The sequence below is a fragment of the Pogona vitticeps genome, chromosome 5 (genome assembly GCF_051106095.1).
Source record: "Pogona vitticeps strain Pit_001003342236 chromosome 5, PviZW2.1, whole genome shotgun sequence".
NCBI classification, from domain to species: domain Eukaryota; kingdom Metazoa; phylum Chordata; class Lepidosauria; order Squamata; family Agamidae; genus Pogona; species Pogona vitticeps.
In genome coordinates, this window is record NC_135787.1 from 45565429 (window position 1) to 45578142 (window position 12714).

At 41.4% G+C, this 12714-nt stretch overlaps 1 protein-coding gene across 2 annotated transcripts in view; it reads left to right on the forward strand.

Moving 5' to 3' along the window:
- The first annotated feature begins 1145 nt into the window (after nt 1-1145).
- Nucleotides 1146-12714, forward strand: part of FHDC1 (FH2 domain containing 1) — a 51295-nt gene continuing 39726 nt past the window's right edge. Inside the window, exon 1 of one of the 2 annotated variants that reach the window (XM_020781346.3) lies at nt 1146-1306. The gene's annotated coding sequence lies outside the window, so the exon portion shown is untranslated. Of the gene's footprint in view, nt 1307-2192; nt 2400-12714 lie in introns of those variants that run through there. The other variant, XM_073001546.2, reaches the window with a different exon arrangement.

The following is a 12714-nucleotide window of genomic DNA, read 5'->3' on the forward strand; positions in this document are numbered from 1 at the left end:
CATATCAGGAAAGCTTTTGCTGGGATAAATTTATGAACACTACAGGTCAGTGTGTTAAGATATCTGGCTGCAGAGGCAGGGAGTTCCATCCCCCAGTGTGCATCTCAGGAGAACAGCCAGCCTGTGTGGCCTTGGGCACAGTCCCAGGGTATCCCCAGAAAAAGGGAATGGTAAACCACTTCAGAATACTCTGCACTAAAGAAAATCCTGGAAAAGTTCGCCATAAGCCAGAACTGGGTTGACTGCACACAAGTCATACCATCAAAGGTCCACCCAAAAATATTTTGTTGCTTTTTGCAGGAAGGCCTGATCTTTGAACTTACCGTATTTTTCCATGTATAAAACAACACTTTTTCATTAAATAATTTGAGAAAAAATTGAGGGTTGTTTTATACAGGAAAGGCAGCTCTTTACCACTGCTTTTTGCAAAGGTACGGGGCTTAGCACAACGGAAGGGGAGGCTTTTTTCCCTTCCTTTTTGCTAAGCCCCCTGCCTTCTCAAAAGGCAAGGGCACCCGTGCAGGGCTTAGCAAAAAGGAAGGTGAGTTGTTGCTCCCTTCCTTTTCATTAAGCTCCATGTATTCTCAAAAGACGAGGGCGTGCTGGGCTTAGCAAAAAGGCATCCCTTTGATCCCTGCTTTTTCTAATTTGGGGTCAGAAAATGGGGGATGGGCTTATATTTTGGGTTGTCTTGTAAATGGAAAACTACAGTAAGCATGTGATGAAGGTGGGAATTCCAATTTCCAGCCGGCACTAGTAAGGGCCTATATGGTAGAACAAGCTGGCTGGACAGCTCAGTGGTTTAAGAATCTAGCTGAGGGAGCCAGAGGTTGGGGGTTCGATTCCCGCTGTGCCTCCTATGAGTAGAATAACCCTGGGTAGCCTTGGGCACGTTGTACAATTCCGGGGCGCCTCTAGAAGAAGGGAATGGCAAACCACATATTCTCTACCTGGGAAACTCTGGAAAGGATCTCCATAAGTCACTTGGCTTGAGCTGCTGCTGTTTTCCTTTGGGCTACCATAGGTAGTTGGACACCAGGCCGGTGGTGTTACCTGAAACAGCCCCGCCTAACGCCGCGCCTGCGCTCTGCCCCTGCCCCAGCAGGCGCAGCTGGATCTTGGCCGCAGTGAGAGCGGAGGGAGGAGGCAAAGCAGCAGCACCAGCAGCAGAAAGCGGTGGCGGCGGCGGCGGCGCTGCAGCGAGTTGGGCAGCCGAGTCAGCCAGCCAGCCGGCGCGGGAGCTGGGCGTCCGGAAGCGCCGGAGCAGCCCAGAGGTGGAGGAACATTCTCCGCACCTGGCAGACAGGTAGGAGGATCGGTCTGGCGAGGAGTGCTTGGCCCGCGGAGGCGACGGGCAGCCGGGGTGCCGGAGAGTGAGGCCGTGGCTCTAAGACGCCCCCTCCCCTCCTGCGCCCATCTCTTCCCGTGACGGGGGTCGTCCGTCCTTTCTGTTGGCTGGGAAGGACGACCAGCGCGTGTCAGGCTCCAGACGATGCTTCCTGTGAAACTGGTGGCTCCAAATCAGGGTATTTTGTGAGTCTCTTTGGCCCCGCTGCCTCTCCATCCCGTAAATAGCGCGGTCACGGTGGGTCGGTGGGGGCGGTGGTAGAAAAAGAATTGATTCTGCCCAGCTTCTCCGTCTCTTTAGAATAAAAGAACTACAACAATAGCTTGGCTTCGCAATACTCTACGGCTAGTATGCCTCGGCGGCGTTAACGCCGGCCCCCGATCGCCGTGTCTTTAGCTCCCGGCACAGGCACCTGTAATTGTGAGAAGACGAAATCCTTCTCTTGGGCTCTCGCCCCCCCCCCCACGCCCTGTCCTTGGAGGGCTTTGTATGTGTGTGTGTGTGTGTGGGGGGGAATAATGAAGGGAGGAGAGGCGGGGAAGTCTTGGGGGGAAGCACGGCCGGAGCAAACAATGGGGCTCCTTGGCGGAGGAACCGCGGAGGCGGCGGCCGGAGAGGGAGGGGGACTAGTGGCGGGAGGGCTCGTGAGGGGACGTCCAAGCGCTGCGGTGACGGGAGCTCGGAAAGGCGCCTCTCTCTTTGGGTGACCTCCGGGAGAGGTGAAGGGGAAGCCCCCTCTCCCTTCCTCCCCCCCCCATGTGCAGGCAGAAGAGGGGGGCGGCCCCTCTCTACGCGGTTGCCCTTGCAGCCATCGACCGGCTGCTGTGGCGACCGGCATCTGCCTCCCCCTCTGGCTTTCTGTGAGGCAGCCCCCCCCCCGTGCCCTCTCCGGGGGAGGGGGTGGCGAGCTGAAATCCAACTTGGGCGCCGTCTGACAGCCGGTTTGTTATTTTATAGTTGGACTTCTCTCTCCCCCCCCCCCGCCTACCTCTCAGGATCCGCCCAGAAACAAAACAAGCAATTTTAAAACGCCTGGAACAGCAACTATGAGGTAAGGGAGTTTTAACCTTTTACTGCTCTTCCTTTGAGATAAATGGCGCGGGGGAGAGAGCGTCTCTCTCTCTCTCCGTCCGTCCTGGCGCTTGGGTTTCCTTTGGAGTTCTTAGCACAAAACATCGTGGTCTAAAACACTCCTTGGGTACTAAGGATGGAGTTCCTAATTCCAGATCTCTCTTCTGGGCGGCTGTCCTTCACCATGGAAGACAGGGTAAATTCAGGTTAGCCTGTTTGTAATGATCAACTTGTAACAACACCTTTCCCTTCACTTGCCAACTCGAATCTTGGGTGGTCTCTTAAAGACAGCACAGTCTTTAGGACAATTCACATTCAAACCCTCCCCCCCCCCCCCCCTTTATTGGCACAGAGGACAAAACCCTTAGCCTGGGTGGTACACTTTCGGAGCAAATTAAGTTAATTTACATACATTTAAAGGCAGGATATTCTTCCCTCCTGACTCAGAAACATACTTTTTCAGAACCTAGTAACTAAAATAGCAAGTTAGCAGCTGGTTAGAGTGGCATTTTGGTGAATTGTTTGTGCGGAGACAACAGTGAGTTTGGTGGAGGTGCGGCTCTGGTCTATATAAAACGTGTGTCATTCATGTGAGAACTCCTTTACAAGAGCTGTACAGGAAGATAATTCTTTCTCAGGAAGTTGTTCAGACCTTTACAAATCTTTTTTGCCTTACTAGTGCTAACCCCAGCAGGGACCAGCATTGCTATATTTTGGTTCTTTCCAACATGGCAAATTCCATTTGGATTAAAGGGTAACAGAGCAACTTTTAGAGAGGAGGGTTGGTTGCAGGTTATTGCTGTGAAACGGAGCTTGAAAAGTTCAGTTTTTCTTACCACAACAACTTCCGGAATTCTTGAACCATGTAATTAAAAACCCATAATTGTTCAAAATTCCCCCAAAAGAAAAATTCCCAAGCTCTTTTCTGGAGTTAACTCCAGAGATGCCTATAACAATGTATACTGCTGATTTTTGGTATGATTTCAGCTGTTGCACTAGCAGGACTGTAGAAATCACACGAAGCTGGTAGCATTGTGATTTGAAGACTGAAGGAATGAAAATTCCTAGCAGTGTATTTTTAAAATTGAGAATGGGATTTCATGTGCTCTCTAGAAGAGTAGCAGTTAACTCCTGTTCTGCATGTTCTGTGTTGAGAGGCACTCAGGAGCTTTATTTTGGAATAATTTGGACTTCCTTCTTAAAAAAACAAAAACGAAACCTATATGTACATGGTCTGTTCATGTTTATTTCTTATTAGGAAATAAAGTCTTCTTTCAATGACATTTATGTTCCTATTATATAAAGCAGCATCTAATGCTGTTCTGCCTGTGGTTAGTAGCTCAGTTTGTCTTTCCGTATAAGTTTTATTGACATTCTGCCACTCAAGCACTGAAGTGGAGGTTTGTGGTATATGAGAAGCCAAAGACTTTATTGTGAAATAGAAAGCTTCACTTGCAGTGCAAACTCCAAACTGTCAATGATATTTTGCATTTATTGCCTATGGTATGATCTTTGCTTGCTTAACTCTTATGCTCTTTAGCACAACTACAGTATGTGTTACTCTTGACAGAGAGACTGGGAATGGCTTTTTGTCATGCTAATTGTAGGTTAATTAGAATCTTATAGGAATATAAAGTGTTAATTTAACCAAACTAAAATTTGCATCTTGTGATTCTCAGTTTGATTTTTGGTGGCAGTTACAATTGGAGATCCTAGATAAACTCCATGTACGGTTCAATATTGACCACCCTGGTGGGCTTTTTCCTTTAAAGTTTTGATGGGCCTTCCCAGCCTGGTGCTTTCCAGATAGTTTGGACTAAACTCCCATAACATAGAGTCATAATGTAGAGTCATTGGCCATGTTGTCAGACACTTACTGAAGTTGTAGTCTACAACATCTGAAGGGCACCAGCTTGGAGAAGAATGTTTTTGATAGTAGAGATACAAAGAATTACATCAGCTGTTTGTGTGTTTCGTTTCTTTGTTTTATAGCATTTCTGTTCCACTACTTGTTTTAAACTTCTCAAAGTAGCTTGGAAGTGATGCAGAAAACAGGTAAAAATAATAAAATAATGCAAAAAATAAAGTCCAATGAAAACAATTAATTAAAAAAATCAGGGTAAAAATCAGGGTAAAAAAACAGGTACTGTAAGTTTTTAGTTGATATGGAAGCACCGCACAACGCTGGGAATCTGCCACATTTCAGTGAGGAGACCATTCCACACAGCAGGTGCTGCAGCAGAGAACTTCTCCACACTGCAACTGAATGAGCTTCATCAGGCCATGGCACCAGGAAGCAGAGCATACACACCCTGAACATAAAAATGGGGTAATTTATACGGGAGAAGATCGTCTCTCTGATATCCTGCTTTAGAATTGTATGGGTCCTTGTAAACCAAACATTGCATCTTAAACCGGGCTCAGTGTCTACTTGGTGACCTTGGCAATGAGTGCAAGTCTTTCAGCATTTGTATGTACACAATAAAAGGTCTCATTAAACAGCCTGACTGTCCCATTTTATAATACCAGCATCCTCTGAACTAAGCCGAAATGTAATCCTACATAGAGCACGTGACAATAGTCCAGCACTGAGGTTCACGATTGATGGTTCACTGTGACTGCCTCTGTTCAGGGACAGTAGTGGCCAGGTCAGCTGAAGCTAACATTGAGACATCCTTTATCACAGAGGCTACTTAAACTTTCTATGACAGAAATGAATCTAGGAGCACTCACAGACTGTACACCTATCCCGTAGGGGAAGTGCAATCCCATCCTGGACACATAAATTGCCAATTCCCAGAGGCGTTTTTCCTGACCCTCTGTCTTTCTGGGATTCAGTCTAATTAATTAGTCATCATCCAACCATCAATCCAGGCTGTGGGCAGCTAGGCCTCATTCTGACATAATAGAAGGATGGAGCTGACTGTAAGCAGATGAAATTAGTATTCTTTCTTGTGCTTTTTTGTCTGCCTTTCTGAAATAAAAAATAAGTTCATTCAACCTGTCCTAGGAAGCAGCGGCATTAATAATGGTTCATTCTCTTTTTACTTTTCAGATAATGCTAAAGGGATTTTTTGTGCATTTCATTTGTAGCAAAATGTTTGAGTTCCCTCAAACACCTTGCTACATACTAGAATATGGTATATATAGGTTTACAAGTAATTCTAAGTTTATGCACAACAGTAGTGTGTAAGAAATCCGTATGATTTGTCTGAGAGTGTGAGCACATCAGTCATACACACTTCTCCCTACAGAATTCAATCACACCCTTTTATGAGAATCAGGGCTTATTTGAGGCTCACTGCTGCACCCCACCACATATATAACCTGAACACCTGGGTTGTGTGGGAATTGGCTCTAAGACCTCTTAGAAATGGAAATTTGCTTTGCTTCAGACTGGTTCTTCAGGGTGTTAGGCCATATCCAGCAAAGTGTGTGGCAAGAGCCCTCTAGTTTATTCTTGCATTCAGTTAGAAGTAGGAGATACCTGCTGAAATAAATTGAGCAATGGTTCTTCAGGCTCCTATGCTCTTCGCCTCCTCTTTAATAGCTAGAGACTATATGGTGAATGTGCTTCACAAGTGGGTAAAACCTTGAGTAAATCAACAGCTTGAAAAATCAAACCACTTAATGTTTAGTGTTTCTGTGCTGTGCCAAGGTGAGTTAGAAACTTGCTTAAAACACACTCAGCTGACACAGAATGGGGAAAAAAGCTGCAATAAATAAAACAAATTTAGGTCTTGCCTAGGTTGAACACTGCAGCAAGAGAACTTGCCTAATGAAAGTGAACTGAATTGAAATGTTATTTAATACTTTTTATAAACTGCACCATCACTTAATTTCAAAGAAATTTCAGGAAACCCCTGTCCCTGATTGTATTGAAGCTGTGCAGCATAGAGTTTTGCCATTTAATGCTTATTGTTTTGGTTATGCTTAATTTTTTTATAATATACAATTTACTCAACTAGGTATCTTACTCTTTAAACCTGGCAACTAAAGTTTTAATTGAAATGCATACAACCTTATACAGGTCCATCTTTTCAACTTCTTTATTTTAATTCAGCTATATTTTTTTTTCTTGAACTGATTAGTATAATGTAGCAACAGAAGATGGGGGTCGAAAAGTCCAGGAAACACCAATGTAACTTCTTTAATTGACTCCTCAATCATTTAGTATTACATTATTACCAGTATTATTCTATAAGAAGCATGCTTATAATGTGTGATTATTGCTGGCCCAATATCAGTGGTGGCCTTATGATGGAATTTTCAAATTTAGAATTTTATATGGAAATTATATGGAATTATGTCTTCTAATGGCATTCTTTGAGGTTGACAAAATAACTGCTTGCAGAATATTTTATGTGCAAGAAATATTTTGCAGAATATTTTGTGTGGCCCTTGGTGGAACAGAATTTTAGACTAGATGGGGCTTTGGTCTGATTCCACAGGGCTTTTCTTATTTTGGTGTATTATGTTCAAGCTAAAGGACAGGGTAGAAGACCTTTGCACTCTTGTCAGTTGTAGATGTCCTGTCATTTCCTATGTTTTTTAGAAGATTCACCTTTAAGGGACAGGAAAGACGCTGTTGTAGACATCTATTGTAGGTAGCTTAACGTGCTGTATCTAAAACATTTGTACTGATATATTGCTACTTGGATTGCCTGGTCAAAGCCTGAGACCTACAAGCAGGCATTTTGGATGTCATGAGGTAGGCACTTGTACTGTAATATTTCACAGGGCCAGTTCCTGACACAACAATTGCAAATGTGCGTAAGAGAGAGAGACACACACACACACAGAGAAAGAAAGATAATTTAGATATGTTGTGAGGAATTTAAGTCTAATGTATTAATTCCAGCACCATCAGCAGCTTTGGAACCTGAGAGATAATGAAAAAGACAAGGTCCTTTCTGAATATATATAAATGGCATGTGGCAATTATCCCCAAAATCTAAGGTTGCTTTAAGTATTCAATTCATTAAGATTTCAAGTCCAAAGCCTGAGAACTGAAGAGTGGACCCTAAAACCTGAATGTCAGGGCTAAAACCTAAGACTTGTTGCTACCCAGATACATCTTTAAAATGTCCTTATCAGGGTGGATTTGATTTAAACCAAGTCGATTTAAATCACTAGACAGTAAGATTTGATTTAAACCATGATTTTAAAATGTAAAGACTCATTTTTTTGGTAGTTATAATCTTTAATATTTGCAACCAGATGAAAATGTCATATTTAGAATAATAATCTGTCAGATTAGTAAAACAATTCTATACAGATTTTAGTTTAATAGATTAATCACTCACATTTGGAGAACTACTTAAATTGTTTGATTTAACTAATACAATAACTTATAACCAAAAATGTAAATATTGCATGAATATACAGCTTCATGCTACATATCTAAGTTCTATTTCATGCTGAATAATCTTTGAACTATAATGTATCTTAAATAGAAAGCTATCTTTAAATATATGTATTTGCGAAGGCTTTCACGGCCGGGATCTAATGGTTGTTGTGGTTTTTTCGGGCTTTTTGGCTGTGTTCTGAAGGTTGTTCTTCCTAATGCTTCGCCAGTCTCTGTGGCCGACATCTTCAGAGGACAGCACTCTGTGCTCTGGTGTAGTTGGCTTGGCACTCCCAAGCCAAGAGTGCTGTCTTCTGAAGATGCCAGCCATAGAGACTGGTGAAACGTTAGGAAGAACAACCTTCAGAACGCAGCCAAAGAGCCCGAAAAACCCACAACAACTATCTTTAAATAGATTTTTCTTCCAAAAGCATTTCATTAAAATAAAATTGATTTTAATTTTAAAAAAATCTGATTTAAATTTTAAAAATCTTGAATTTAAATTTTTAAATATATATCAATTTTTAATTCACTCTGGTCGTTGTCAATTGTGCATCTTCTGCAAATAAGCATCAGCATCTCATGAAAGGTGGACTTGGTTTAAATCAAATTGATTTGAATCAAAAATGGGATTTTGCAGTTGAAATAAACTGAATTATTAGGCATACTAATGTGTTCTTTTGGAGGAGAATGATTCCACTGTCCATTACTCTTTGATACAATGCTGTTTAGAAAACCTGACCTGCGTCTTGTGCAGAATTACCCTTGATTATGGAGGAATCTTTTTTGTCATCCTCATAGTTGAATCCATCTCCACATCAGTACAATCTAAGGGTTTATTAATCACTTCCTCTTGGGTCATTTGTCAACTTCTTTCTTAACTAGTGGATAGAACAGAGACTAGCTCATAGGAGTCATGCTTCCCTGAGACATGAGATGCAATTTGAGATTACAGGGCTTTTGTGAATGTTAAGCACGAGCATGATACGTTTAACATTTTTTACTTATTGATGCCGTTTTAAAAAATCTGGTTGGTCTAGTAGAAGAGATGTCTGGTTGTATAGTGCGTATTACAAAAATTAAATAAATTAATTAAATTTAAGTTAGTTACACAGTTCTGCTGCTATTTAAAACAAACATCAACATCATTTTCCCAGTTAGTGCATTTCATCTGGAAGGCCACTTGTACAAAGTCTTATTACGGTACATAAAGAGGAACTGCACAACACCTGATGGGACTTCACACTGGAAAGGTGGTTTTTAGCTGTGTACAGTAACTAGAATAAAGGGATTTAGCATTTTTCTGCTTGTTTCTTAAATTTTCATCTGCAGTTTTTACATATAATGAATAAGTAACTGTAGGTAAAATAAAGGTCTTACATTCTGTTAGTTCTGTTAGGTCACTTTTAGTTGGAAAGATCAGTACTACATCAATTGAACTTAATGCTGTTGTTGTTCTGCATCCCTTTTTAGTCTTTCATAGGAAGTGCTACTCTGTGAGATGCAAGCTGGCATACAGTGGAAGTCATCCAACTGACCACACCTTCATTTGTAGGTTAATGTGAACAGTTCTGTCCTGTCCTCACATTCATATCCATCTATGATAATACTGGAGATGAAATATCTTCTGGACAAGTTAGTTAATCTCAGTTACTTCGGAACATGCTGTTGTGTTCATGTCTTGCTTTTGGGATTTCCAGAGGCATTTGGTAATCCTTTTATGTAGGACTACGTAAGAATCTGATCTGATCCAGCAAATGCTTTCTTATGGCCTCAAAAATGAGTTAGCCAAAGAGAGGTTCTGTGGTGTCATTAATCACCTGAATTAACTGACACTTCTTGTGTGCCATATATTTGCAATATATGTATACTGTAGAGATGGGATATTCATATTTGAATACCCCAGCCCCAGATGGTGGGGATCCCCAGTCCTGCCTCCTTGAACTGATCTGGCCACTTATGGGTCGCCACACAGTGCACATGGCCAGCATCCTGCTTGTCACTTCAAATCTTGGTCAAAGCCCCACTGGCACTTTTCTGCCTTCCTGCTCTTCTGGCCACTCAGCAGCTGAGCGGGGAGACTCATCATCCCTGCCCCCTGGTCCTTACTCATTTACTCAGGCTCAAAGCAGCTTCCTAAGTTGGAGGCTAAGAAACAGGTTCTCTATGTCTTCTATATGAATGTTATGCATGGTCTCCCTCTCTCAGCTGAAATGTGTACTTTTTACGCGCAGTTTCAAGCCCACAGTTCTTCCATGTTAGTTTACCTATTTTATCCTTGAAACAGAACTTATTTTGTTTATCTGTTAAGTTTTTTGTCTTGCAGTGGTTATAGCCATTTAAAATGTACACCTCTAGCTTTTCTCCCATAGTTGAGCTTGACATTATATCCACATATTAGCAAGATGTGAATCTTGAGCTGTTTTTGGATGTGTTTCCACTCGTGCTCTGAGAGTTCTGGCAGGTTGGAGAAGCGATTGAACGCTAACATTTCTATTCTTGACCATTGCACTAATCATATTATGGTTTTTTGAGCACCTTTCTATAGCTTCTTCTATATGAATCGCCCTGTCATGTTTTTAATTTTTGCTGTGAACTGTTTGCAAATGTTGATATGTTCATGTAGCGGATATGAGCTCTTAAACCTTTATCCATGATTAAAACTTGGTACAGGATTATTATTGCTTAATGTAGGTTTGCTGTAAGTACTTGTGAAGGCAGCACCAGGAAGTCAGTAAAGTGTGTGAATCTTACACTTTTGAGAACAGAATCTGAAACACAGTTGAAAACAGGATTTTGGTTACCAAGTATTGCCTTTGCTTACCGGATGATCATAGTGCAATTATATAGTTGTTGTCGTAGCTTTTAAAATGCCTATTACTCTAGCATGAGAGAACCTGGAAAGACAGGTTAGCCTATGTAAATACTTTGCTGTGCACATAGAGTTTGGCCATGCGTCATCTTTGCATCTAATCATATAGTATAAGAATTTTAACTGTTCACAGTTTAGATTTTCTTCCCATCCAATGTTAAATTGTATTATACAGTTTCTAGTTACACAGATCAAAAAGGACAACATAAAAAAAATACTGAGCTGATTGGTTTCTTTTTAAATACAATGGGATTGTTTGAGACCATTGTTAATTCTGGAATCCAAAATCTGGCCTTTAACAGTTGGACTAGCTTAGGTTATCCTCTTACGGTTGTTGTGGATCCTCTGAAGATGCCGGCCACAGAGACTGGTGAAACATCAGGAAGAACAACCTTCAGAACAGGGCCAAAAAGCCCGAAAGACCCACAACAACCATTAGATCCCGGCTGTGAAAACCTTTGCGAATACATTATCCTCTTATGCTTAAAGTAAAAATATTTTGGGAATTTTAGATCAATCTATTTTAAAATAATAACCCTTCGTGGAAAACCAGTGAGTATCTTCAGATAGCGTGATAAACCTGGGTTCTGTGGACTAATTGCTGCCCAGTTAGTCCGGTTTGCAGTGAGAATGTCTGTGGTTTGTTTATTGGAACATCCATATCTGTTAGGAGCAACCACTTCAGCTTGTTTTATTTGCTGATGTAATGGAAATTAATTCATAATTGTATCACTTGGCAAACTAAATTAACTGTTTTAAAATACTTCTGGAATCATCACTAGCTTTTAAACTGGATTTTATCTGCTCCATTACATAGAAAGAATAATTTATGAAAAAAGACATTTGGTGACATAGAAGTTTCTTAATGTTAAGTTTTCTGGTTTGTACTCTGGGTCATGTTTTGTGACTATGACAGTAAGGCTTTTGCTTGAAAATATGAATCGAGAACTGGAGGTGATTGTTGATAACTTTAAGGCAGGTCTTGTGCATGCTCCTGTAAAGAGTAGCTTCTGCATGGATTGTTATCACTGTTTTCTCCAATACCCACATTATGCTTTTGCTTACAGTGATGCCTCACAAGATGAATGCCTCAGGCAATGAAAAACTTGCAAGATGAAAGCGTTTTGCGATATTTTTGGTGACTCGCAAGATGATTTTTTCCCTTTTTTGGGGGGGGGGTTGTTTTAAATCGTACAACTGTTAGTACCACGCTTCGCAGGATTAAATTTTTGCAGTACGACACGACTTGCGGAATGAATTAATTTTGTCTTGTGAGGCATCACTGTATGTTGTTGATAAAAAAAACTTGTATGTCTTTTCAGTTCAGTCCCAAATGTCTGTTTTGTTTGTTTGTGGTGGTAGTGGTAGTGTATTACTTTTCATCACTATTGTAAAGTGGGATTGCACATCTTGGTGCCTTCTCTGTCTTTGATGGATGTGTTTTCACCAGTGAGACATGGCATGACAGTGTTTAATCCTTCTTGCTTTGCTTTGCTTTTCCTGGAGGGGTGCAGTTGAGAGGTAGATTAATACTATCACTGACTGGTTCCAAGCTTAACCCTTGATATTGGGGTGGGTGGGGAGATTTGCACTAGTCTTAATCTCATTTGTCTATCTTTGACAACAACTCTTTGGGAGACTCCCTGTTTTTTTTAAATAAACCTTTGTGCTAGGTTTTTGTTATTGTGTTAGTGGATTGGCACTAACATCACAATCATCCCACTTAAGAAACTGTTGTTGATTGAACTTGACTGAGGTGAATTAGCAAGATACATTGTAGAGATTGTTTTTTTTTAAAATGGTCTGAAAATCTATGATTTCCTGAATGTCCCAGTGTAAGTGTTCCATGTTTGCTTGGGAAGGAGGACCTAGACACACGGGATATGAAATAAGAATGACTGAAAGGGGTAGAGATATTGGCAGGAGATGCAGATGGAGATGGCAGCATGAGGCAAATTACCCTTACCAGCAGGTATAAGATAAGAAGATCCAAACGAGATGCTTCTTTTCACCTGTCTGGATAACCTCCTACCTAAACAGTTGAAATGTGATCCGTTCTTTCAGTAAACCCCTGGA